This window comes from Sorex fumeus, unplaced genomic scaffold, assembly GCF_029834395.1.
Source record: "Sorex fumeus unplaced genomic scaffold, SorFum_2.1 ptg000039l, whole genome shotgun sequence".
Taxonomy (NCBI): domain Eukaryota; kingdom Metazoa; phylum Chordata; class Mammalia; order Eulipotyphla; family Soricidae; genus Sorex; species Sorex fumeus.
In genome coordinates, this window is record NW_026606096.1 from 14,007,891 (window position 1) to 14,022,752 (window position 14,862).

Consider the following 14,862-nt stretch of genomic DNA (forward strand, 5'->3'; position numbering starts at 1 on the left):
ATAGCAGTAAAATATTCATTTCAATATCCACATTCTCTGTTATGTACTAGTATGCAATGGAAAAATCTAAGAAATGAGATAGTTAAGAAAATTTGAAGGCACAAAAGTTAAATAAAAATTCCATAGTCATGATTCGGAAAAATTAAAATTGTTACATGGTTCTATTTCCCAATTTATTTTACCTTCCAGACTAGCATTCTATTATAAAGCATAGTTTAGTTTTTGTTTTTCACTTTTGTGGTGCCTGGAGTCAAAGTCAGGCCTCACACACGTAAGGCAGGAATTCTACTACCTAGTCACATCCCCTACCCTAAAGCAGTTGAAATTTTAGAGCGTACATTTCAAAGTGTAGAAATTTCAGAGCTTACGTTTCATGAAGTCACATGATTTCAATCCTTAATTTTAATTTACAGTTGTGTTAATTTGTAGAAATCTTCTAAGCCTCATCTCAGATATTGTAAGTATTAAGACATACAATGATATAGAACATTAAAATCCTAGTATGCTATTTTTAATATAATGCTTTTGTTGTTAAATGTGAGAAAAGTTCTCCTAAAAATGTTACTATAAGGGGTTGGGCTAACGTTCAGAAATATGGTGGAGTTTACCTAAGCAAAGATAAGAAGAAATAAAAGCATGTGGGTGAACAGAAAAGAGTCGGAAAATTATACACCTAAAACAAACATAAGAGTGTAGATGAATATTTGATCAATTAAAAGAACAACCCCCAGATAAGTAGCATCTGGTAATTTCCCCTAGAATAAATTTTATTTTGATTATGAGGATTCTTTCAATATGCATTTAATTGCCTAGAGAAACACATACCAGTATGAAGTCTATCATATTTTTTTTAATCGGGGGCCACACCACACAGTTCTCAAGGCTTACTCTGGCTCTGTACTCAGGAATCACTTCTTGGAGGTATTCGGGGACCATATATGGCATCAGCATTTGAATCAAGGTTGGCTACATGGTATTATTTTAGTCCCCCATGCTCACTATTTTTAAGTTTACATAAGAGTCTGAGGACTGAAATCATTTCGAGAAGCTGTAATCATGAAGCAAAGTAGCACTATCAGGAACATCCTAAAGTATAGAGAGAATGGGTAAATGATAGACCAAACTCTCTCTTATAATTTTCCATTTTTTGGTGCCTTTAAAAATCCAGTAAGAAATTATAAGACAACAAAAATGTTTCATAGAGCTCAATCTTATAGAATAGAGAAAGAAAAAAATTATAAAATAGGACACAGAGGACAAAACAAGTAGAAAGAATGGGATGAAAGGAAATTAAATGGAGCTGGTGTCAATGAGTCTGGAAGTGGGAATCAATACTAGAAGTTTTTACAGAATCACAAACAGATGATTTAATGAATATGTCAGAAGACTCTACCAATACATGACTGAATATTTGACTGGAAATCAATGTCACTGAGTTGTTTGCTAGTCATGTTATAAAAGAACTGAAAATAATTTGTCAAAGTATTATAATACAATTTAAAAATTATATGTGTATAAAGAATATTAAATATTTCAGTGATATACACATGAGAGATACATTATAATAAATTAATATAAATATTAGAAATTAATATTTCTAATCTTGAAAACAAAGGTGAATGACAAAATTATTTACCAAAGAACAGTATGACAAGAGTAGAGAGAAAGACTGGAGATAAATGTAAGAGTCAGTAAGTTATATCATTTATTTTTATATGACCGTTAGACTCTAGTTTGCTAAACTCTCTGCAATGACTTGAAGTAATTCTCCTCTAAATTTACAGTATTATCAGGTTATATGGAAAAAGTGACAGTATACAGGTCCACTGTGGATCATCATAATTTCAGACTAGTGACCACTTTCCATGGGAAAAAATAAATCTCTGCAGTAATAGTTGATGCCTGAGAGGAATGACTACAGAGAAAACACTCCTGTACACACACACACAGGAACACACGCAAACACACACACACAAACATACACACACACACACATTATTCCAATGTCTCAGGTTTGGTAACAACAACTTCAAAGAACTTTTTAATGTCATATCATTAGATATGATTTTATAACATTTGACAGCTATGTTGCATTCAGCAATATGATAAAAATAGCAAATTAGTCAGGTCAAATAATGTTTCTATTCATATGTTTGAAGTTTCTGTATCATTTCTGTGACTATCTTATGCCTTAGAGCTATGTTTTCCATTTGATATGATAAAATATCTTTAATATACTTGCATATATTTCCCATATCTATGGATACTTAATTATCATTTTGGTTTCTAGCACCATACATATAGGTGCTCAAGACTTACTTGCATTTGGCAGGGATGGTGGGTCCCAAGCTGGGAATGAATCCTACTTGGTCATGGTGTATAAATTCAAGGGTCTTGACAATGTAAGAGTGGTTCAACATATGCAAGGCAATCAATGTAATACACCATATAAGGAAAAACAAAAAAATTATATGATTCCTTCAATAGATGCACGGTAAGCACCCATTCATAATAATAACTGTTAATAAAATATGAAAATATTCCCAGGAACCAGGTGAGACAGAAGAAGCTGCACGGACACTGGGCAAATTAATAGGAGGCAATTGCACAGGATTTAAATCCATGGATCTCTTCTAAACCTCACCCACAGGTTACAAAGGTGAAAGTTGTGTTTTTTTTTCAGTAGGTAGCCTCTAACGTGGCCACACTTATACTCCCTCCGTATAACTCATAAGATTCATCTCCAAAGTAACTCCACATAGTTACAAAGGAATGAAAGGAAAATCCTAGATCACTACCCTCAGACTTCACTAGGCACTAAGGGAAGACAGCTCAGGAACCCACCCCAAGGTAGGGAGGAAGATAGGAGTCCTGAAGTCTCAACATGGAATATCCACATACACAATTTCTCTGATAAAGAATTCAGAGATGATATGGTGAGGATGTCCAATGAGCTCACAGTGGAACAGACATCCGATAAAATACAGGAAGATGTGAGGGCAACAGTGGAATGAATAGTCAATAAGATACAGGAGGAAATGAGAGCAGAAATAAGAAAACTACAAACAGAAATGCCATCAGTTAAAAACTCAGTAGATGAAATAAAAAGCTCAATGGTTGCCCTCAACAGTAAAATGACAATAGTCAAAGACAGAATCAGTCAGCTTGAAGATGCAATCCAGTAAGTATACAGGCAACAAAAGAAGATGGAAAAAGACCTTAGAACAGCACAAGGTCAGGTAAGAGATGTAGCACTGCACTTTGCACTGACCTCCCATTGTTCATCGATTTGCTTGAGTGGGCACCAATCACATTTCCATTGTGAGACTTGTTGTTACTGTTTTTGACATATAGAACACACCATGGGGAGCTTTCCAGGCTCTGCCATGCAGGTGGGATGCTCTCTGTAGCTTGCTGAGCTCTCCGAGATGGAGGCAGGAAATGAACCTGGGTCAGCCGCATGCAAAGCAAACGCCCTACCAGCTGTGCTATCACTCCAGCCCCAAGTAAGAAATGAATGGGATGAATTCAAGAGGAACAGCAAAAGAATCATTGGAGTCCCAGAGTAATAAGCAGGCAACTCCAATGAAGTAATAACAGTTCAAGAAATCATCGCTGTAAAGTTCCCAAAGCTGGAAAAGCCAGGAATCCAGATCCAAGAAGCCCAAAGGGTGCCACTTAAAAGAAATCCCAATGAAAAGATCTCAAGACATATCCCAATAAGAACATCAAATATCATAGATAGACACAACACTGAAAGCAGCAAGATCAAAGAAGGAAATTACATACAAATAATCATACCTTAGATTTACAGCAGATTTATCGTATGAAATTCTCCAGGCCTGAGGTCAGTGGTGGGATATAGTTAAAAATTTAATGAAATGAATGCCTCACTAAGAATACTTTACCTAGCCAGATTCTCATTCATATTTGAAGGAATCATACTTAACTTCATGGATGGACTTTCCTTACCATAGGTAAAGCCATTTACCATAAGCCCATAGTGAACTTTATACTCTAATGAAGAACAGGTTTAAGATCAGTCACACGATAAGATTACCCACTCTTACCAGTAGTGCTCAGCTTAGTATTGGAAGTCCTCACCAGAGAAATTAGGCAAGAATAAAACAGGACACCCAGATAGAAAAAGAAGTCAAGCTCTCACAAATAACAAAAATAAACTATACTTAGAAAGCCCTAACGACTCTTAAAAAAAAAAAAAACTATACTTAGAAAGCCCTAACAACTCTTAAAAAAAAGTCCTGGAAATGATAAATTTGTATAGTAAAGTGGCAGATTATGAAATCAGCATGTAAAGTCCACAGCTTTCCATATGCGAATAGAGAAACACAAAGGAGAGATTTTTTTCAAAATAATTTTTACAGTAAAGGCCCTCGCGTTGATCATCGATTTTCTCGAGCGGGCCCAGTAACGTCTCCATTGGAGACTTTGTTGTTACTGTGTCTGGCATATCGAATACTCTCGGTAGCTGGCCGGGCTCTCCGAGAGGGGCGGAGGAATCGAACTCAGGTCGGCCATGTTGGCTGCGTGTAAGGCAAACGCCCTACCGCTGTGCTATCGCTCGTGTCTGAGAAAAATAAGTACCAAATACATAGGAATCAGCTTAAAAAGAGAGGTTAAAGACCTATTCAAAGAAAACGACATGACACAAGACGTTAGTTAGAGAAATAAAAGTATACTTGGAGAAATGGAAGCACACCCCCTGCTCTTGGATGGGGAGCAAAATGACAATAGTCCTCAAAACTTTGTATAGATTCAATATATATGACAATATATATACCACAATATCAAACTGTACTACAAAATGGTAGTAATTAAAACAGTTTGGTACTGGAATAAAAACAGACTCTCAGATCAATGGAATAATATTTAAAATGTAGAGACAGATCCTCAGGTACAAAATCAGTTAATTTTTGAAAAAGGAGTGAAAAGCATAAAATAGAACAAGGAAATCCTCTTCAATAAATGATTTTGGTAAAACTGGTCAGCCATATGCAAAAAAAAAAAAAAAACAGTAAACTCAGAATCCCTTTCTAACACTTTGCACAAAATTCAGATTCAAATGGATTAAAGACCTCATTATCAAACAATAGTCCATAAGGTACATAGAGGAACTGAAAGTAAATTATGAATAATTTTGTAAGACATGGTGATTTAATATATTTTAAGAAAAATAACTATGTGACAAAAATATTATGCAAAAGCTAAAGAGAAAATAACACTTAAATTTCATCAGTACTGTGAGATCAGACCAATAGTACAGCGAGTAGGGCATTTGCCTTGACATGGCTGACCTGAGTTTGATCCGTGGCATCCCATATGGTCTCCCCAGCACCACCAAGAGTAATTTCTGAATGCAGAGCCAGAAGTAACCCTGAGCATCACTGGGTGTGACACAAAAAGAAAAAAAATCATCAATACTGCATTATTTCCATAAATTAAGTTGCATAAAAAATGTATACTGACTTTTTCTTAAGTTTTCTAAAAACAGTCTTGTTCTCGATATTTCATTCACTCTCAACAGAATGACCATCTCTGAATGCAACAGTTATATATACCTAGGTCGAGAAGTCAACATGATGAATCACCTGGCACCTGAGTTACACAGGAGGAAGAGAGCAGCTTGGAATGCCTTCAAGAGTGTTGAAGAAATAAGTAAGAGGACAAAGAACCTCCAGCTCCGAGCACATCTCTTCGATTGCACTGTTTTTCCTGCATTAACATATGCCTCAGAGACCTGGGCCCTCCGAAAACAGGATGAGAACACTATTCAGGTATCTCAAAGAAGAATCAAAAGAGCTATGTTTGGAGTATCATGCTTCACTCAAATGAGAGAATCTGGAGTTCTGATCTCCATCAACGCTCAAGAATCAGGGATGCTGTCTCATTTGCCAAGGCATCAAAAATCAGATGGGCTGGACACATAATGAGGTTTGGAGACGACCTCTGGACTAGAGCCATTACTGACTGGATTCCATGGGACGTCAAAAGATCACGTGGATGCCCACCTACGAGATGATCAGACTTTTTCGTCAAGACCCTGAACGATCAGTTTGAGGCTCTTCATGTTCCTAGAACCAGCAGATGCCATTGGGCTATACTAGCACGCAACAGGGATGAATGGAGACGTTCCTGGCGCCTGCTCGAGCAAATTTATGAGTAACAGGGAATCAAGTGATCAAGTGATCAATAACTTTATTTTCTTAATTTTTATTGGAACCCATACACTTAAAGTGGCAGAATTTATGAGATTTATAAATGTTAGTGATAGACTTTCTTAATTTAATTGAGCAGAATACCTAGTCAAATGAGTGAGCAGTTCAATGTGTTGATCTATGGATGTGGGAATCTCAGACACTGACATGAAGGTGATTACCTGTATGACCCTAGTAGTAATGAAGACCTGCAGTTCCACACTTAGTGGACCTAGGTAGGCATCCAGAATTACACTCAGAGCTTCCTTTGGGACTTCAATTAGTGCTTAGGATCAAAATGTGCAAGAAATGCATCATAACGCCTGTACTTTCTCTCTGCCCTGATTTCTATTCTTAAACTACATTTCTTGAATCCAGGGAAAGTCCAGGAACACAATGAGGCATATATAAAATAATTGGTACTTCTGTGTTACTTGTAAGTCCTTAAAAGTGCACTTAACTTTTCTTATTTTTGTGGGCCTCATCTGTCAAGTCAAAGTGTTAATAACTGCACTATTTCTCTTATTAACATATCGTGAGGAGCAAATGACTATCAGAGATCGAGGTTTCATTCCAAAAGTGTCACGAACTGATTTTGTCAATACCATTTTTATTAAATATGGAAATTAGACTGAGTTTACATTTACACTGTGCCCTTTTAAAATGAGTTATTTTTAGAGGAAAATATCTGATCTTATATGTGGATTGTGCATTTTATCTTGAAAGTAAATATTATTGTATTGACCTACTTCTTTCAAATTTCCTTTTGTAATATCTGTTTCACCTGGGACTTTAAAAAGATAAAAGTGTTTCTTTGAAAAATCAAATCCTTGGAGAGGGGTGGATTAGCCCAGGACCCACCCAAACAGAGCCCTGGGAGCCACTTGCTCCCATGCTGCAAAATTGCTGCCGTTTCTCTGACCGGACTCCATCGTCTCTGGACCAAGTCTCACGCAGAAAAATCACCCTGCTGAAAATTTGGGTATGTGGGTATTTGTGACTGAAATCTCCTGACTTTCTCAGGGTCAGGATGGGCTACCTTCACTCATCCCCCTGTACTTCCAGAAGTCCAGGCAGTCAGGTCCACACTTCAAAGCTGCTGCCCAGTTAAAAACTTTAACTCCAGCTCTGTCGCCCAGTTAAAAATTCTGAACTTCCTAGAGTGACATCTCCAAACTCTCCGTTACTAATATTCCAGTAGTAGCTCTCCAGATTGGATAGACATAACATAGAAAGCAACCAATGTGGACTATCCAAACAGAAAGCTGTAACATTTTAGAAATCCCTCATACAAGAACTTAATGTCTCCATGGTGAATAATTACAATTTACACTGTCTTCTAAGGAAATATTTTTGATCATTATGTTAGCAAATTATTGATAATAACCAATATAAAATAAATTATTGTGGGCCTCTTATGGAGGTAGGCTTGAGGGGTGGTTGGAAAAATTGGCAACAATGGTAGAGAGAAGAAGAAAATTGTGGTGAAAGTCTTTAAGAAATCATCATGAACAAGTTTGTAAACTACAAACTTAAAGAAGATGTAGGGGGTGGAAGTTATGTAAGTAAGCCTTTCCTATTTCATGCAAACTCCAAAATGTATTAGCACAAAATTTCTTTAAAAGCTTTATTCATGATAGGTAAGGAATGATTATTACCATAATGTTATCCAAATACAAAATAAAATTTAATGCAATCTATCTTGATTTCAGAGTTGAAAACTTACTTATGCAAATGAGAAGAATAATTTTATTACATTGTATTAAAGGGTTTATTTTCTTTGCTTACATAATTTAAAATCATCTAGCAATCACAAATTTGGCTCTTACTGATATATTTTCGGATCATTCTAGTTGCCATTTCTTAAAGTTTTATTGGAACAAATAATATAAAGTAAATTTACTTTGTGCCTAAGAGGGCAAGTTGGAATTTGGAGGGAAAATGGGAACATTGGTGGAGGGAAGATCACATTGGTGGTGTTGAAACAGTAAATGACTGAAAAAACTGTATAATGAATAACATTGTAAATCATGGTGTTTTTAATAAAAGAAAAATGTTATCGTAATTAATAAAAATCAAATCCTATTAGGAGAAAATATAGCATTTTATTCATTTAATATTTTGTAGACAGCAATTAACTCTTAAGTAAAGTTCTGCTAATAACACCACTGATGTAGTTCTATAATTATTTTTGTATGTTTTTCACAAAATATTAGACATAGCATAGTAATTTCCTGTAACTTTATAATAATAGTTAAAAATATCTAGTTTTAAATCATATTGAAAATTGTTGAAAACATACTAACTAAAGAAACTAAAGCTAAAAAGTTTAAGTGCTCTTTTAACATTTCACACTTAATATTTGGCAGAACTAAAACTATAAATCATTCTTTAACATAACACATGATTTGCTAAGTAGCACATTTGTGAAGACTTCACAAGGAAAAAAGCTGAATTTAGTTTTAAAATCTAATATTCAAAAAGGTTCAAAAAGATCAAAATATCTTATGTATTGATTTTATTTGAGAAAAGTTAAGAAACAAAAAAAAATTCTAGGGACTGGAGTGATAGCACAGTAGGTAGGGCATTTGCCTTGCATGTGGCCAACCTGGGTTTGATTTCTCCATCTCTCTCGAAGAGCGAGGCAAGCTACCAAGAGTATCCCACCCTCAGGGCAAAGCCTGGCAAGCTCCCCATCACATATTTGATATGCCAAAAACAGTAACAACAAGTATCACAATAGAGACATTACTGGTGCCCACTTGAGCAAATCAATGAACAATAAAAAGACAGTGCTAATATTCAAAAAGATAACTAAATTGGTTAGTAGCAGATTTCAGTATTCAGATAGTATCAGTTTTCTCTAAGTTCTGCGAAGTAACTGAGTGAAATCCTGTCTGATTTTAAAAGACAAAAATGGCATCAAAATTCTTTGAAATTGAAACTGTATAGTTTGTAATTTTTTTTTTTTTTTTGCTTTTTGGGTCACACCCGGCGATGCTCAGGGGTTACTCCTGGCGGTGCTCGGGGGACCATATGGGATGCTGGGAATCGAACCTGTGTCGACCATGTTGGCTGTGTGCAAGGCAAACGCCCTATCCCCTGTGCTATTGCTCCAGCCCCATAGTTTGTAATATTTTCTACTATAATTTTAGCTTTTTCTGTTTTTGCTTTTTTATTACACCCAGCAATGCACAGGAGTTACTCCTGGCTCTGCACTAAGGAATTACTCTTGGCGGTACTTGGGGGACCATATGAGGTGCTGGGAATTGAACACGGGTCGGCCTTGTGCAAGGCAAAGGCCCTACCCGCTGTGCTATCACTCCAGCCGCTAAACTATTTTTGTTTCTTAACTTTTCTCAAATAGAATCAATATATGATATATTTTTATAGAGTACTTTTTCTTTTTCTTGTGGAAACCATTGTTCATATGCCATGAAATCGTGTTGGTAAAAACATGAACATCTAATAAAAAAATATCTAAAAAGGACTTGCGTTTAATCTTCCAAAATAAGAATTATGTACTTATGTATCAAACTATATTGGATAACTACTAGATAGTGTATATAAATATAGTGTGAAAGTAAGCAAAAAAAGGGGGGGGAATAAACCTTTAATTTATATACCTTGCCTTTGATAGATGAGAAAAAATCTCAACAAAAATACAAAATATTTTAAGTTGACTTTATTTTGTTATAAGAAGGCATAAAACTGAGCTAAGAATTCTGAGCAATAAGATAGTGAGTTGGGCATTTTCCTTGCATGTGGACAACTGGGTTTGATTTCCTGCACCATGTACAGTCCCTGGAGCCCTGCTGGAAGCAATTCCTGAGCACAGAGCCAGAAAGAACCCCTGAGCACTGCTAAATGTGTCCCCTCTCCTCAAACAAGAAGGAACAACCCCCCCCCCCCATAAACTCTGAACTAAAATGTATCATTAGTTTCTAGCAAATAAAATAGCACAGTGGTAGGGCGTTTGCCTTTCGCACAGCCAGCCTGGACGAGCCAGGTTCGATTCCTCCACCCGTCTCAGACAGCCCCGCAAGCTTCCCCGTGACGTATTCGATATGCCAAACACAGTAACAACAAGTTTCATAATGGAAATGTTACTGGGCCCACTCGAGCAAATCGATGAAGAACGGGAGGACTCTCTTCTCTCTCTCTTCATTATCAGATCTATATTTAATGACCAACAAATTGAAAATCATGTAAGAACTACCATGTCCTATGAGGAAATGGTGTCAGCAACTTTAGTAAGGACTTGATCCCTAAGGTAAATGAAAGCCCCGAGAGCTTGAAAAGCCAAATTTCTTGCATGAAAAATTATGTCTGGTATCATAGCTGTCTTTCCTCCTACCAAACATGTAAACCACTAGATTTTACTCTAAAAAAGAGTGCAAAATATGTGCATGCTGAGGAGTTCTCACCGGGTTTAAGCAAAAAAAAAAAAAAAGATTTTCAACATCTTTTAAAAAATCCTTTATGAAACTAGATATTTAAGTTCTATTTTGTAAGATTGTAATCATCCACTTATTCGAGAAATGCCATGTGCTAGATTGCTTTGAGCATGACCACTCAAAGCAAAGTTTCTGCATAACTTTATCTCTTTTCCTTACATCTTTGTTTTGGCTTATTTTCAATTCAGTGTCAAGCCCTATATTTTTATGGAGAATTGATTTCTTTAAAAATAGATTGCTCGGGCTTTCCTTACTGATTTTAAGACTGTGCTTAAGGATACTGTACCCTCTGTGGTTCAGTGTCCTTTACCCAAGGACACACTTGATCAATTTGTGATTTAGTTCTGTTCAACAAAGAAATAATCTTTATGGATGGAGGTGCATGCTTTCAGTTGTCACAAGATGAAAGCTGTGTTTCTTTCTTTCTTTTTAAAATCTTGGCTGAACAAAAACAGCATCAAATTTATTCACTGAACACTGTAATTCATTTCTGGTCCTGCAGCCATTTCACTTTTTTTCTACTGACTTTTCAGGCACCATCGAGTTTTATACTTAAAATAGACAATTTTGAGCTCTTATTAAATCTGTAAAATTCCTCAGGAGTTTCTTCTAAACCCTTCTTCTGCTATATTTATCTGTCACTTTCTTTGCTTTTCATTGCAGGTCCAACACCAGATGGATAGTAAGCCTTCTTGATATAGAGAAAAAGGTAATGCATTAGGAGGTCCTAGAGAGTGTCTGGTATGAGATAAACTAGACTATGTTTAATCCAGAATTCAGTAATCTTGGTACACCTTTCCCTTCTTCCTTTATTCTGACTGTAACGATTGACTCAGTTTCTGGAATTAGTGTACCATGTTTATTGCTTGCAATAGATACCTACTCTAAACAGAACAGTTGTTGTTAGAACTCTGATAACAGGTGTAATACCAAATCATCTTTTTGTACGATGAGTATTCTGTGCACCTACTTGGTATGGACACAAAGGTGCTAAGGTACACGTGAGACTCTACACAATCTGAGAGTTCATCCAGATTTTTGAGAAGTTGAGGTTTTCAGGCTGAGATAAAAACCTCATAGGTTATGTTATTTGCAGAGAAAAAAAGTTAGACCCCACCTCCAGCCATGGCATAGTTCCTTGTCTTTACCACAGAAAGAAAATAAAAATGAAAGCATTCAAGCAGAAGAAAGTTGAATAAATGGTAGAGAATATTCAAGGAAGAACATGGACTTCTCTAGAAAAAGGAAAACAATAACTCAAAAGAGTCGTATTAAAAGAATATAGTACACACAGAAATAGGAATTGTAGATATTTCTAAGATAGAATGCCCTGAGTTGCTTTGGATAGCTGATTATATAAGATTTTATTTTTCCTAAGATGCTCCAGGAACTCTGGATTTCTTTTCATCAAATCTATGCACAGTCAGGGATTAACTTTGTCCTGAGAATCTTTTCTCCTTTTCTGACTATATCTTGTCATTCCAAATATTTCTTAGTTTGGAAATAAATTTTGCCTAAAATTTGCCTCATGGTGACTGCCTATTTCATTGTCATCTCTATTGTTGCTATCCCTCCATTAAAAGCCCTCGTGGTACTAACTATAACATGGATAAATAATTATATCCAACATCTTGCTTCCATCTTGTATTTCTTCCATAGAGAAGACATAGTAAAATCTATAATGCATTAAATCTGATATTTTCTCGTAAAAGAGAAAACTAAACTCTTGTTAGTCTTCTACCATGCTTAGAAAAAAATCAAATGTCCCCCTAAATTTATAAAATTATATAGTTATAGGATATGGCCGGGTTAAGTCTCCATCAAGATCTCTTAGCTTCTGTATACTATGAATAATTCATTCTTGTCACCTGACCTTTGGATATTTATTGAATTAGTCAGGCAAGCTCTTAGAGTATATTTGCACTACATATTTCTTCTTCTTGGTGTTTGTATTCACAGAAGTCTTTTTGTTTTTCTGCTTTTAAGCATTAAGATCAAATGTTACCACCTCCAAGAAGTTGTCATGAAAAAAACATTGAAAATACCTCACATTAACAATATATTTCCTTGAGTTCATTTGTTGCATGTTAATTATTATCACCTGTTAAAACAATCAGCAAACAACAAATAAGATGGATTTTGCTTAAAATACATCAGTTCATAAAAATTTAATCTTTCATTCCTGGCATTCTAAAATTAAAACCAAGAAATAGATACATTTCAAAAGTTTATATTGGCATTGAGAGGACACAAAATATTACCAACATGACCTACACATGTTTAGGTGGCGTTGTGTGAGAGAATTTAACATATTTAATATAAAATTCACTATCTGGGAAACTTTAGGTGATAACTTTGAAATAGAACAAAAAATATATCAAAGAGAATCCTGCTCACGACCTCAGCCCACTAATGTCTAAGGAGACCTAAATGACTACACTAACATAAATATCCTGAATTGAATCCTAGGTCAGAAAGAGGGTACTGGGGAAAAAAACAAGATTGAGGACGTAGGAGAAGTATATGGGATTTTAGTTGCCAGTCTCTCTTGGCTCATTTAATGAGTCAATATGACAAAACACTTAAATTTTGTACTGCAAAACATTGCAAATATTTTCTAAATTATTATGTGGATACTGCTAAGTATTTGCATACATAAGGTGTTGGTGTTAAGAGAGACTGGGTGTGATGTACGTGGCAAACCTACCACATACCTAGTTTCACAACTTTTCTGTACCTCTAAAAAAGTTTATATTTTAAAGTGATAGGAGCAAGGATGTAGCTCTATCAAAAAGTTCATGCTTTTTATGCAAGAGGAGTGGGCATGAATACCAGCACCACAAAAATAAGTAAGTAATAAAACGTCTGGGCTGGAGAGATAGTGCCGAGAGTGAGGTATTTTCACTGCATGTGATCAACCCAGGTTTCATCGCTAGCACCTAATAAGGTCCCCAGATCCCCACCGAAGTGATCCCTGAGCACAGAGCCAGGAGTAAAGTGATCCCCGAGCACTGCCAGGTGTGGCACAAAATACAAAAATAAAACCTAAAGCTACTTTCTTGGAAAAATTTTATAAAGACAAGAAAATACCACGTTCACAGAACAGAAAATATGGGTGGTCTCTTTATTCATCCAAAATTCCCAGGTAGGTTCTTTTTTTTTTCCTCCTGCAATATTTTTGTGGGTTGTTTTATTTTTTTTTTAATTTTTCTTAGCAATCACCATGAGGTACAGTTGTAGACTAACAAATTTTTGTGCTTGGGTTTCAATTATACAATTATCAAGTACCCATCCCTCCACCAGTGCCCATTTTCCACCACCACTGGTCCCAGTATCCCTCCCACCCCCCATCCCACCCCGCCCAGGTAGGTTCTTAAATGAAGATGAATAATAAAGGTGCTCAGATTCAGGTTTAGAAATGAGGGAATGGGGTGTGGGGGGAAGGAAAACAGAAGAGAGACTCCTCAGGCAAGAAGAAATGTAGTACAGGACGTTCAAGTGTGGCTCAGTTTGTGGTATATTCATAGGTAAACTGGATTTTTGCATTTCTTTTTTGTTTTCCTTTCTTTATTGTTTTGTTGTTGTTGAATCACCCTGAGATACACAGTTGCAAACGCTGATCAGGCTTCATTCAGACAATGTTCCATCACCCATCCCTCCACCAGTGTACATTTCCCAAGTTTTCCTGTTTCTTATCAAACAAAATCTCAGCACTTTCCTGTTTCACACAGAGGTCTTGCTAATTTAGGGCTCATTTGTGGTGTTAAGATAAATTAACATCTTTTATTCAGACTTAGGCTGGTGGGGACTGTCTCTTTAGTTCAGACAGTTTAGTTTATATATTTCACCATATGCCCAGGTATTGTTTCTTTTCTTGTCTTTCCAAGGTCTGGGTCAGAATTTATGGTCTTGGAAAATTATAAACTTCTCACTCTCAAAAGGAGTCCAGGAATTTGTGGGGATATTTAAAATGTAGAGTGAGGACAGCTAAAATGAAGACCTGGCAAGGGGAATCTGAGGTTTCCTCTTTCATTATTAAGATGTTGTTATTAAGACATCATTAAAATGACTATCAAAAGCTATCTCAATTCTAATAAGATTTGATCTACAAAAATTGTGAGACTGATTCTAAAATTCACTCTAACAGTCAGGGGACCTAGGGTAATCAAAACAACTTTGAAAAATAAGTG